Source organism: Panthera pardus, unplaced genomic scaffold (genome assembly GCF_024362965.1).
Source record: "Panthera pardus isolate Hobbes unplaced genomic scaffold, ASM2436296v1 HiC_scaffold_21, whole genome shotgun sequence".
NCBI classification, from domain to species: Eukaryota; Metazoa; Chordata; class Mammalia; order Carnivora; family Felidae; genus Panthera; species Panthera pardus.
The window spans coordinates 3,012,908-3,025,459 of NW_026526777.1; the positions used below are offsets into that span (position 1 = coordinate 3,012,908).

Sequence of the window (12,552 nt, forward strand, 5' to 3'; positions counted from 1 at the left end):
AGCTGCCAGGATCACACAGGAAGGGGCATCGCGGGTCTCCGGCCCAGGCAGCGCCCTGCGCACCCCACTGTCTGCTTCCCGCACAACGCTGCCGGATGCCGCACATCCGCCCCCTGGGGACCGCCAGCCTAGAGGGTGCTGACGCAGGGGCGGCCCCCCACGCACCCTACCCCGCAAGCGCCACTCCGGCAGCCTCGAGCCCAGGCCCCCGGCCAGCTGCACCACACAGGTGGGCGTCCTCACGGCCTGAAAAATGCGCCCCCCTCCCCCTGACTGAGAGGAGGGCCCGGGTTGGGGGTGGGGGGCTCTTCCCGCTTGGGCTGGGCCCCTGACTCTTCCCGGAGAGCCAGGTCGGTAGGAGACAGTGTCCCCTGCTGACAAGGACAAGCTCTTGCCGTGCGGGCCCCTCTGGGTCGCAGGGACAGCGGTGAGAAGGGCTCGGCCGGCACCAGCCCTCCGGACGCTCCTCCTCCCGTGGCTGCGTACGGACCGAGTTCAAGGCCAAGCCCGGTGAGACCTGAGGGTACTGAACAACGAGCACCTTCACCCTGTGTCTCCTGCAGCTGAGGTCCCCCTTGGCCATCGGCAGTCTCTTCCTGGTCCTCCTGGCGCGAGGTCCTTGTTGAAAGGCCCCACACGGATGCATCAGCTGGAATCCATTGTCCTTGTCTCTGGAGACAGTGGTCTGCTTGCGGGGGGAGGGGGGCGCGGGGGGTGCTGCCAGGGTCTCCTGTGAACGGAGGCTTGCACGGAGCTGCATGCCTGAGCTGCCTTGTGCATCCTGTGTGCAGGAGGGCGCAGGACTCCAGCTTCCTGCGCTGCTGGAGGGTGTCGGGGGAGCCCGGTGACAGCCATGGAGGGGCACCGCCAGTTCTCCCGGCAAGAGACGCCCCGTCCGAAGGGTGCAATTAGCTGACAGCCTCCAGCGGCTGCAGCCTCAGGACCCCTCGTCACAGGGGGACCCGAGGCACCTCCCCACGGGCGGCCGCAGCCACGGAGCACAGCAGGGGCGCAACTGGTCCTGGGAGGGGGACCCCAGGGAGCCTCGGCCCCAGCCCCACCCCTCAGGGTGCTCAAGGATGTCGCCTGTTTGTGTCTCCGGTTTTTGGGCACGGTGAGAGTGTTTGCCCGCCTCCCCCACCGCCGCCACGGGCCAGGGAGGTGAGAGAGGGGGTGTGACAGCCAGGGGAAGGTGCCATTGCTGCTTAACTCTCCATTGTGTAAAGCAATGGGAAATCTTAGTCCCAAAGGTGCCACAGGCGAGGGGAGCTGCTCCTGTCCATGTGGGTAGATGACGTGCACCTCCCGGGGCGGAAGGGCAGCACGAAGGTCTGCAGGGTGTGCGTGTGTGCATGAGTGTGAGTATGAGTGTGTAGTGTGTCTGAGTGTGTGTGTGTGTGTGTGCGGTCGGCCGGGGAGGACCCACAGTCGGGAGACTCCGGGAAGGGCAGAGGGAGCACAGGAGAGCCCGGGGGACTCAGGGAGGAGGGGGTTTGTGCAAAGGAGAGAGGAGGAGAGGAAAGGGTTCTGAACTCAGTGACCAGGGTGACGTTGAAACAGCCCGGTGTGGAGGGCGCAGTTAAGTCAGGCCAGCTAGATGTGTGCACAGCCACTTCTGGGCTGCCTGCCGTCACACGGGGTAGACAAGCATTTATGGAGCACCTGCTGAATGCCGGGCACCGGGCACTCATGCTCCGTTCCCGGGTCTCTGACCAACGGGCCACGGCCTGGAGGCAGCGCCCGTCCTGTGCCCCTGGATCACGATTCCCACTGAACGGGACTGTTGACCGAGTCGAGTTCATCCCAGGGTCCCTTCCGGGACCCAGCCACCTCCCCGCCTTCCAGCTGAATGAGGTTTCTGAAAGTGTTCTAAGGGATATTATGGTGCCTGGCTTACATAAAACCAAAGAGTTAGTGCCTAAGATTATAAGGTGGATGTTCAGTGTAACATTGTAACGGGGAAGGACCGGAAATGGTAAAATGTCTGCCAGGGGATGGATTAAATACTTGATCGCACATCGATACAGCGACGTACCTAGCTGTTTCCAAATATCCGTGCTGCTCGGGATAAACAGGTGTGTCCCACTAAAGGACCAGGAACACAGACAGGCACACTCGGGTTCCCCGACCTTTCTTGGGACACTTAACCACAATAAAGAAAGCAATAAGGAAATGCAAAATCTTAAAAAGGAAGAAGCAGCAGCAACTTGTTTGCTAAACTGGGCAGTTTTAAAAATACTGGTTTATCAAACGGTCACACACACAGGAGAAGAAAAAGAGAAAAGTGTGAGGAGACATAAAATGCACGAAAAAATAAAAAGTACGGGGCGCCTGGGTGCCTCAGTCGGTTAAGCGTCCGGCTTCGGCTCAGGTCATGATCTCACGCTTTGTGGGTTCGAGCCCCACATTGGGCTCTGTGCGGACAGCTCGGAGCCTGGAGCCTGCTTTGGATTCTGTGTCTCTGCCTCTCTCTCCCCCTCCCCTGCTTGTGCTCTGTTTCTCTCTCTCTCTATCTCTCTCTCTCAAGAATAAATAAACTTAAAAAATAAATTAAAAAAAAAAAGTAGATCTGTATGTGATGACAAAGAAATGTGCCCAGGATATAATGTTTTGCCTAGCGGGAAAAGCAAAGGGTAGATCAATATGTCTAGAATAATCCCGTTTGCTTAATTAAATTATATATGTGGACTGACTTTAAATTTCAGCCCCGAGCCCCAAAGCCGAAAGCACTGGGTATTTAAGACCCTACGTTCTTCTTTTTAAAAAAAATGTTTATTTTTATTTTGAGAGAGAGAGTACAAGCAGGGGAGGGGCAGAGATAGAGAGAAAAGCCCAAGCAGGCTCCACACTGTCAGCGCAGAGCCCGACGTGGGGCTCCATCTCACAAAGCGTGAGATCATAACCTGAGCCGAAATCCAGAGTCCCCCGGGCACCCCAGGGCCCTACATTCTAACGGGAGGTGCTGAAACACAGTTGGCTGAACTTTCGAGAAGACGGCAGGCCTTGCCCTGCGGCCCACACCCAGCCCGGCCCCAGCCCAACCCGGGGAGACCAGAACCTGAAAGGGAGGTTCCGATGACTCCTGTCAGTGGAGTCATCTTTTCTTTCCCCCCAAACAAGCCAACAGATGAAAGGCCCAAGAGGATACGTCACAGGGATTGGGGGCCCCCAGGACCGGGAGCCCGGCTGCTCGCCTCCCAGCTGAACCCTGGCAGACCGTAACTGCTCGCAAGCTTGCCTGGGTGCCCGCGGCCGGGTGGGCCAGCGCCCTGGGAGAACCCCTCCTCCCTGCTGTCGGGGGGGAGCAGGAGAGGGGCCAGCAGTGGGCACGCCTCACCTCTACCACTCAGTGGGGCCAGGATGTTTCCTCTGGTGTCCTAGGAGCCCAGCGGACGCTATCAAAGTCGCCCCACTGGAACCATTCCGACGAGATCCCACCCAAGAAGGCTGCCCGCGGCGGGGGTGCGGGGGCAGGGGAGGGACCGCGGCAGTACCTGGAGGGGCAGGACAGGGGTGCGGGTCCCCAGAGATCAGCCGGCAGGAAACTGGACAGTGAGGGCCCTGCGGTGACAGACCTCCCAAGAGCTCGCTGCCATAGCAGAGGTCAGAGTCTAGGTCAGCCACCTCAGCCAGGAGCCACCGCAAAGCAGCCCCCAGTGCGGACGTCCCCCTTCTCTGCCCCGGGGAGGACGAGGTGGGGGAGAGTGAACCACCCCTTCCCGCGACAGGCCTTGGAGCCGCAGGTCAGGGCTAACCTGGGGGACCAGACATGACGCATCAGTTTAAGAGGACAGTTTAAGAGGAACTAGACGAGAGTGTCTTTTCAAAGCCTGGAAGCGACCAGAAAGCTCTCGTGTCTGCCCGAGGCCATCGTCAGGGGCAGGTCAGGGAGGCGGCAGACCGTGACCTGGGCACAAGAGAGTTCTGGAGACGAGGAGGGAGAGTGCATATCTCTGGAGGGTAAATGGAGCAAGACCTGGACTTTCCAGTTTTCACTCGTCTCAAGTTATTCGAATGCCTCGCAACAGCCTGGTACGACTTTCTAATTTGGAGAATTAATTTTCTTTTTGTGTTTTAATTTTTTTAACGTTTTTTTATTTTTGCGAGACAGAGAGAGACAGAGCATGAGCAGCGGAGGGGCAGAGAGATGAGGAGACACAAATCCGAAGCAGGTTCCAGGTTCTGAGCTGTCAGCACAGAGCCCGACACGGGGCTCAAACTCACGGACCTCGAGATCATGACCTGAGCCGAAGTCGGATGCCCAACCCACTGAGCCACCCAGGCGCCCCTGGAGAATTAATTTTCTAAAAACACAGACACGTGAACCAAAACGTCTAGCTTAGAATCCTATAGCTGCCCCTGCCCCCAACCTCCAGCTAGAGAGTTTCAGGAGAAGGGTTTGTTTGGTGACGCACTGGGAAGCCAGTGTCTGAGGGAGAGGATGATGCTCTGAGTGGAGTTTGCCAATTTTCATGGTGCCAACACTCCAGCCACAGCTGATTTCAAACGACCAGCAGTTTGACCACCGGCTCACCCAGTTCCTGGCTATTCAACCCTAGGACAGCAGAGGAGCACAGCTCGGGAGGCAGTGCTCGGTGCTCTTCCCCGCACAGCTCATCCCCAGGCAGCCCCCGCCCGGGAGTAACGAGGCATCCCTGGCTCAAGAGAAAAGTGCCGGGACCCTCGGGCAGGCCAGCCCCCTGAGCCCAGCAAGCTGCTCGTTTGAGCCAAGTAGAAGATTCCAGAAGGCCGGGGAGGGCTCTGGCAAGCAAGTGGATCCAGGACGGTGTCAGAAGAGACGGAGGGGCACTGCAAACCCCAAATCTCAGACAGCAGTGACCCTCTGCGGCTGCAGAGCTCCCCCGGGGCGAGGGTGAGGAAGATGTGGGGAAGTGACCACGCTGAGCCTCCCACGTCTTACGCCACGGTCCGGCCACTGCGGCGGCAGGAATATCGCGACGGCCCGGCGTTCAATGCCCACTCTGTGCGGTGTGTTTACCGTGGGCTCAAACGCTGCACGCAGAGCCCCTCGCTTACTCCTCGCGGCGGCACGAGATGAGGACTCTTGCCACCCCCGCTTTGCAGGAGAGGAAGCAGACACTTGGGTTACACGTCTTGCCCGAGGCCCTCGAGCTGGAGAACCTGCTGGTAAAGCTGAGACTCCAGCGGCCGCGGATCCCAGAGGAAGCCCCAAGCCTCGCCGCCGAGTGAGGCCGTGTCCCGGGACCCACCAGCAGGGGGTGGAATCCGACCTAAAAGTGTCCAGATCTCCTTGCCTAAACCCCCGCCCCCACCGCCCCCACCAGGGAGCAGTGGCCACCTGCCACACCCACTTCCTGGGCGGAGTAAAGACGCTTTCTGACTGTCGTGGGCACCTTGGACCCGCCCCCTCATCCCTCCAGGTCTCAGTCTGCCACTGAGAGACATAGAGAATTAAGTCAAACGGTCTCGGAGAATGGGAGACCCGGATGCTGACAGACCCATGTTTCCCCCGGTGCGAACACCAGGAAGCCAGGGCAGCCGAGTAAATGCGTCCCTTAACAGTCCTTCCACACGTGTGGACCAGGACGTTCCGGCACGGTTCTGCAGGGGGGCTGAGGACGCCGCCGTCTGGCACAGAGAGCCGAGGTCTTCAGAAGTCAGAAAAGGGCGACGAATCCGCCAAGGGCTGAGCAAGGGCTGAGTGTCTCCAGCGTGCTGGGGGTCGCACAAAGTCTGGGGACTTTGTCAAGAGTCCTGTTGTCGAGAGGGGCAGGGCCACCGGCGTGGGGCTGCCCTGGGCTCTGCGCTCTCCGGTGGCTCCTCTCCCAGCCTCTCCTTCCTCGTCTTCAAGGCTTCCCTCGCAGCTACGAGTGGTCACAGGACTGCGTTCGGGACGCTGAAGTCGAAGCAGACGTGTGCCGGGGGGTTCCTGGAACACCTCCCGCTTTCCCCCCAAAAGTAACAGGAGCCGTCGGTGCCTCTCCTCTTTCCCCTCCTTCCTGACTTGAGGAAGAAAAGCCAAGAGGCCACGGGTGACAAAGGGGCCCGGGTCCTGGATGATGCCATGGGGACGACATCCCAGCACGGACACGGCCTGTGTCCAGGACGCTTCTGTGCAAACAGTAAACGCTCTTACGTCGAAGCCAGTGTTCGTTGGGTTTTCTATTTCTAGTGAACCAAAGTATTGTCCACACGTAAGATCAGGGAGGCCGGTGACTGACACATGGAGAATGAGAGACGTGGAGGCTTAGGGAGGGGGTGGCCGGCTGTCAAGCCCTTGCCCAGGACTTTCCCAGCTTAAAAATTTGTTTAACGTTTATTTTTGAGAGAAAGAGACAGAGAATGAGTGGGGAAGGGGCAGAGAGAGAGGGAGACACAGAATGTGAAGCAGGCTCCAGGCTCTGAGCTGTCAGCACAGAACTCGTGAACTTGAACTCGTGAACTTTGAGCTCGTGAGCTGACGTGGGATGCTTAACCGACTGAGCCACCCACGCGCCCCAAGGACTTTTGCGGTTTGGGCACAGAGAATCCCACACCCTGCAACTCCTTCGGCGTTGGGTAAACGAGAGTGGTTGGTCACCCTCCTTGGAGATACCCTCAGCTCCTTGTTGGAAGTACTAAGGCTCCGGTAAGAAAGGGGCTTGCCCAGGATAAGGCGGGGAGTGGACAAGCCTGGACCACAACCCAGATTTCCCGACTCCAAATTCAGGGTCTCCCCTCATGTGGCAAGTCCGGAGAGATGTGCTGTCCTTCCCAGGAAACGAAATGACCAAAATCACCTGCCCCCAGCTGAGAGCGGGTGGCTCCCGGGACCAGTCCTGAGGACCAGCTCAGTCTGGTGGGTAAGACCCAGCTTGCGCGGAGGCCGACGCGCTCCGGGAATGAGGCCGAGGGAAGGTCACGGGAGCCAAGACGGAGGGGCCAGACGGCTCGGCGGCTCGCGGCCTCCGGAATGGGCTGGGGCAGGGCCCCGCCTTCAGTTATCAGGGGCTGTGCTTCCTGGCGAGGGACAGCGAACCAAAGTTAACAGACGCGGGTGGGGAGGGGCGAGGAATCGGCTCTGCTTTGCCCGGTTTCCGATTCAACACTTAACCGAGAATTGACACGGGGCTTGCGGTTTCACCTGCTCCTTTACTGGATTTTCAGAAGAGGCCCGTGAAATAGGTGCATTGTGTTATCCCCACTTGACAGATGAAGCCTCTCCCGGCAGGTGCACAGAGTGTGTGTCACTGTGCTTTCTCCCTGCTGTGCGGCTCCCTCACCCTCCCGCTCTCCGGACCCTTCTTCGGGCCCACACTCACCCATCGGCTTCTCCCGCCTGGAGCCTCGGTCACTCAGGCTGCACGCGTCCCTCTTAGCATACAAACGAGGGGGCCTCACAGAAGGGTGCTCGGGCGGGAGTTTCGTGGGGAAGGGAAAGCAGGACCCCCTCCTAAGCACTGATTTTAATACTGGTACTCTTTGCCAGGTGGGTCAGAGCTTCCAGACGCCCTTGAACTACACCCACACTGGGAGATGCAGTCACGTATCATTCGCCCACACTAGCCTGTGGGTTGAGAACCCTCTCTGAGCCTCAGTTTCCTCATGTGTCAAATAGGGGTGGGATTACTTCGGCACAGGTGGCTACATGAGGGTGCCTAAAGGAACCCAGCCAGCGGAGACTATCCTCACTGCCAGACAGCTCTTCCTGCGGGCTGTCCACACGCACCTGCCCGCCTCATCACCCTGGGTCGCGCAGGGAGGTCTCAGGTGCTCCCACTCCAGTCCTCCACTCCTTGGGGTCAGTCACCGTTTTCTGCTTGCCGTCCGTTTTCTCCCCAGACCCAAGAGGACGTGCCTCCGTGTGGACCTCTTTTTTTCCTCTGGTGGCCAGGGTCCCGGCATATTAGCTACCTGCCTGCAGGAGACAATGGGAGGCGTGGAATTAGGAGGGAGAGGGGATGGGAGCAGTAAAGAAAATTCCAGTGCCACAAGACGAGTAAGTTCTACACTGCTGTACAACCCGGTGCTCACAAGTAACAACACTGTATCGTGTACTTGAAATTTTCTGAAGTCGGTAGATCTCGGGCGAGGTGTTCTTACCACAATAAAAATAAAACCAAAACAGGACGGAAATGGTGCCTTTGGTGGCTGGTGTGGTTGCGGCCGTGGCCAGCAGGTGGCAGTGCTGCTCCGCAGAGCCAGGAGGGAGCCCCGCCCCCGCCCTCCCCTCCCCTGCGTCCTGCGTTCCCCCCTCGCTCCAGTCCAGTCTGGGCTCCAGGACCGGATCGGCAGAAGCCAGCACGGCCAGGGGGACCCCCCGTCCTAATTCAAGCCCTCACTCTGTCACCTGCTGTTTGGGTGACTTGGGCGAGCCATTCCGCCCTCCCGGACTCTGAAAGGAAACTGGAAAAATCCACGCGGAGGGGCCGCGACAACGCACCACGGACCCGGCGGCTTACGTGGCAGACGTTTGTCTCCTGCAGTTCTTGAAGCTGGTCGTCCAAGATCGGGGTGCCCGTGGGGGGTGGATCCCTGGAGAGACAGACCTCCCTCCTGGGCAGCAGGGGATGCCTTCTTTCCAGGGTCCTCCCTCACCTGTCCTCTGTGCACCCACAGGGCCTGCAGGGGGAGCTCCGCTGTCTCTTCTCTTTAAAAGGACTCGAGTCCGATCCCACCCTTATGACCCCATTTAACCTTAATTATGTCCCTAAAGTCCCAGTCTCCAAACAGTGACATTGGGGGTTGGGGTTCCACCAGATGGATTTGGGGGGGACACTGTTCAGTCAGTGGCAGAAGCTAACAAGGATCCCTCCTGACATGGTGTTTGTGGGAAACTGCATAAAAATGAATAGGGTGACAAAGCATGGGGCCCTGCCCAGTCTAGGCAGGGACTGGAGGCCCGTTTCGGGTCAGGGCTCCCCGGGGCCACAGGGGTTTCAGGGCAGACAGGGAGCCTCTGCTCGTCCCCTCTCCCCTCCCAGCTCACCTGGGCAGGCCCGAGCTTTCCCCGCTGGAGGGGCGGGTGACCTGCTCAACACCCCACAACTTCTGGAACGTCACAGCAAGAGTGCCTGAGGCTAGGCTCTGAGCAGGACTTCCCGTGGGCGGGCAGGGGGCACGGATTCTTCGTCTTCCCATACAGAGAGAGGGGAGCGCTGTTCTTTCGCTGTCGGCTGTCGACGTCGTTGCCTACTGTGCAAGAACCAGGACTGACACCAAGGTAGGAGAGCTGCTTTAGTCGGCCTCAGCCTCAGGAGGCGGACCTACGGGGCGGGGAGAACACGCTAGGAATCCCAGCGTCTCTCTGGAAGGTTCCGAGTGGGGCCGATGTGGCTGGGGAAGGGTCTTCAGTAAGAGCGGCTAGCTTGACCCTTGCTCTCGGGCCCTCCACTCGCTGCCTCTCCAGCGACTCTGCCCAGACGCCCCTCTCCATCCCCACGTGAGCACCTACGGGGCCAGTGAGAAGCCCACAGAACCTCAAAGATCCGGCCATGTGGTTCCACTGTCTCTGGGGGCGGGGGGAGGTGTGGAGTGAGAAGGGGAGCAGTGGTAAGACGTGGAGGGAATCATCTCCACCGTCTTCACTGGCATCCTCGTTACTCCCTCGCCATCAACCGCCCACGCTTTTTTAACTCCCTCGGGGGCAGGGTCTGAGCTGGCTGCAGTGGAGGCCACGTTCACTTAGGCTGAGTCCTGGCCCCCAGAAGACACCTCCTCTAGCTGGGGAAATAGGCCACTCAACAGCATGCGTAAGGTACTTGATGTGTGCCTGGCCCTTTGTACGTTCTCAAGGGAGCAAACAGGGCTCAGGTAGTCTGGGAGGGCTTCATGCAGGAGGTGGGCTTTGAGTGAAAACTGAATACAAAGCAGCAGTTAGAAGAGTATTATACGGGCGATGAGGGCAGAGGCAAGCCGTGAGCCTGGTCGGGGCCCGGTGGTGATGCTGACATAAGAAGGGCAGACGGAGTCTTAAGACCAGGCAGGGACTGGGGACAGTCCTGGGAGGGTCTCCAATGTCGGGCGGGGGCAGATGGAGAGCTCCCGAAGCTGCACTTTGTCTCCACTCCGCCTGGAGCTGAGTCCCACCATTTTTCGACCGGTCTCTGCACACCGACTTCCTCTCTTCCCTGTCCCCCCGAAGGTGAGACCAGGCACGAGCATCCATCTGTAGGACCATCAACCCGACTCCGAGCAGAAGCCCCTTGTCGCCGGGGCCTGGGCACCTGCTCGCGGCGTCCCCGCCTGGCTCTGTGTGAGGGCTCCCAAACCCCCCTCCTTCCCTGGCCTTCACGTCCTAGCTCCCCGGCTGCGCACTCATGTGAGATCATAAGTCACGGTGCCATAAACCACTCTGGAGTGTGTAATAAGTGAATTATTTACCAATGACCCTGGCTAAATGTTCGGAGGGATAAATGATTAAGCCGCAGATCTGTCAAAAAGTTCCCATAAATAAGTAATTCTGTGCCGCCGTAATGGCCTTTGTAAATTACTCATTCGTGCCATTGCCGGATCACTCTCTGGGGTAAATTCCTCGCACCTGCTGATTTACTGCGGCGGCCTGGAGACGATGGGACAAATCCTGCTAGCCAGCCGGGTAGACTCCCCGGGTGCCAGGTTCCCGGAATAGCTTACCTTCCCGTGTCACCTGCCAAGAACGTGGGGTCAGAGGTGGACTGGCCTTCTTGGACACCTGGGGCTTTGTCCCTCGGGGTAACTGCGGTGCCCAGGATCCTTTCCTACAGATATTCACTCCGTGAACATGCTCTTAGCACCTCCTGTGCCCCCAGGCTCTGCGCTAAATGCTGGGAAGCCAGAGACCAGAAGTGCGCCCCTGGGAGCTCAGTCTGATGACAGGGACGAGCATGGGCGCACGATGTGACCCGTGTCTGTCTGGAGTACGGGGCGGGGGGCGGGGGAGGGGGACATGGAGTCAGCGAAGACACTGGGGAAGACGTCCAGGCGTGGGGACTTCTGAGTCCTCACCGTGCTGGAGGGGCCTGGATCTCACTCCGTCCAGACAGGCTGAGCTGTGTTGCTGTGATAACGGCCCCACAAAGGCAGCCCGCGGGGCGGTGAGGGCTGGTCCTTCCCCCGGGGTGCAGGCTGATGGCACAGCAATGCTGGACACTGGCAGTCGGTCGCCGAGCGCATCCTGGCTCCCAGAGCCCCCGGCCGGGGTGCCGCTGGCCCTCCCACATCATCGGCCGGAGCAGGTCCCGCAGGGGTGCTGCAGCTCAGCGGAGACAACCCGCAGGGGGGAGAGAGAGAGAGACAAGGCCCCTGCACTTGTCAGTCTGTCCGTTTCCTCGGCTGTAGGATGGGGGTGATCGTAACAACTACTGTTTTTTGGAGGATGAAGTGAGTCACCGTGTCATATGCTTAGCACGGTGCCTGGCGCGGGGCGAGAGTCCTTGGTGGCTGGGTGAGCTTCTGGCATCACTCACACTAGTAGAAGGGGACATTGGACTCTGGATACTGAGGACTGGGTCACAGCCACACACGCGTGCACAGGCACAGGTACACAGGGACCTGCCCGGTGACCCTGCCCTGGTGGCCCTCCCAGCGCCCGCCCACCGCCAATCCCAGCACCGCCTTCGGCCAGGAGCAGGCAGTGACAAACAGCTCCCCTCCTCCGTCCTCTGCACACACACTGAGTGTCTACGTTGTCCGCTCACTCTTCCGGTCCGGGCCTCGGGTGTTAAACTCCCTGCAAAACCAGAGCGACATTACCACCTTACAGATCGAGCGCTGGGGCCGGACGATGCCTCGACTTCCCCTTCAGGCCCAGGCCTTTGATTCTCGTCTCCGACCGCCATCGCCGCAGCCGTGAGCAACCTGGGCCATCCCGGGCCCCGTCCTGCGTGGCTCGGGCCTGGGCCAAGCCGTGGCCCTGGAAGAAGAGGAGAAGCATCGGACGCGGCCTGGGCTTCGCCCGCCTTCCCAGCAGCCACACGCACCTGTTTCCGGGCTCCCCTGTCTGCACAAAGGGTGAGCCGAGGGAGCAAGGGCGAGAAGATCATGTCAGCCGGCTTGCCTCCGAGGAGTGTTTCAAGTGGCTGTAGCGGCCCAAACCCACCGCCCAGGGGACGGTCCCGACCTGCCATTGACCACCAAGGCTCGCTGCCTCCTCGCCCACTTTCCCGGGGCCATCATGTTCGCGAGTGGCTTGGTGTCTTGAGTATCAAGGGTACAAGGCTGGGGCCACAGGTCCCGGCCCTGCTCCGCCTGAGCGAGGCCTTATGTCTGAAACTTCGGAAACTTCTGCCAGGTCTCCTGAACCGGCTCATTGCACACCAGGCCCCGCTCGGAGCGGCGGGCTGGGCCGCGGGCAGCTACCGGGCCGCCGTGCCTCCCAGAAACCGTTACGGCAGAGAAGACAGGTGTCGCGAGATGAAAATGTAAAGCAAACGGTGTTCCCCGGGTCCGGGGCCAGAGGAGGAACGAGAGCCGTCTGCCCACAAGCTGCGGCTAAAGGAAAGGTGTGACAGCGGAAGCTTTCTCGGTCCGCTTTCCAGCCTCGGGGACGTGGCCCCGGCCTAGGGGACGGCAGACACGTCAGGGGCGACCGGGCCCTGACTGCCGCGCGAG

The 12,552-nt window shown here is 59.9% G+C and overlaps 1 long non-coding RNA gene across 2 annotated transcripts; it reads right to left on the minus strand.

Moving 5' to 3' along the window:
* Positions 1-7,426: 7,426 nt before the first annotated feature.
* LOC109260411 (uncharacterized) lies at positions 7,427-12,336 on the minus strand. 2 transcript variants are annotated; one of them, XR_002076999.2, is made up of 3 exons: positions 11,922-12,328; positions 10,597-11,671; positions 7,427-7,879 (listed from the first exon to the last, which is right to left on the minus strand). It is a non-coding gene; the product is annotated as an uncharacterized LOC109260411 (long non-coding RNA). The 2 variants fall into 2 exon arrangements; XR_002077000.2 differs by lacking the exon at positions 7,427-7,879 and having other exon boundaries at positions 10,324-11,671; positions 11,922-12,336.
* Between the last annotated feature and the right edge of the window lie 216 nt (positions 12,337-12,552).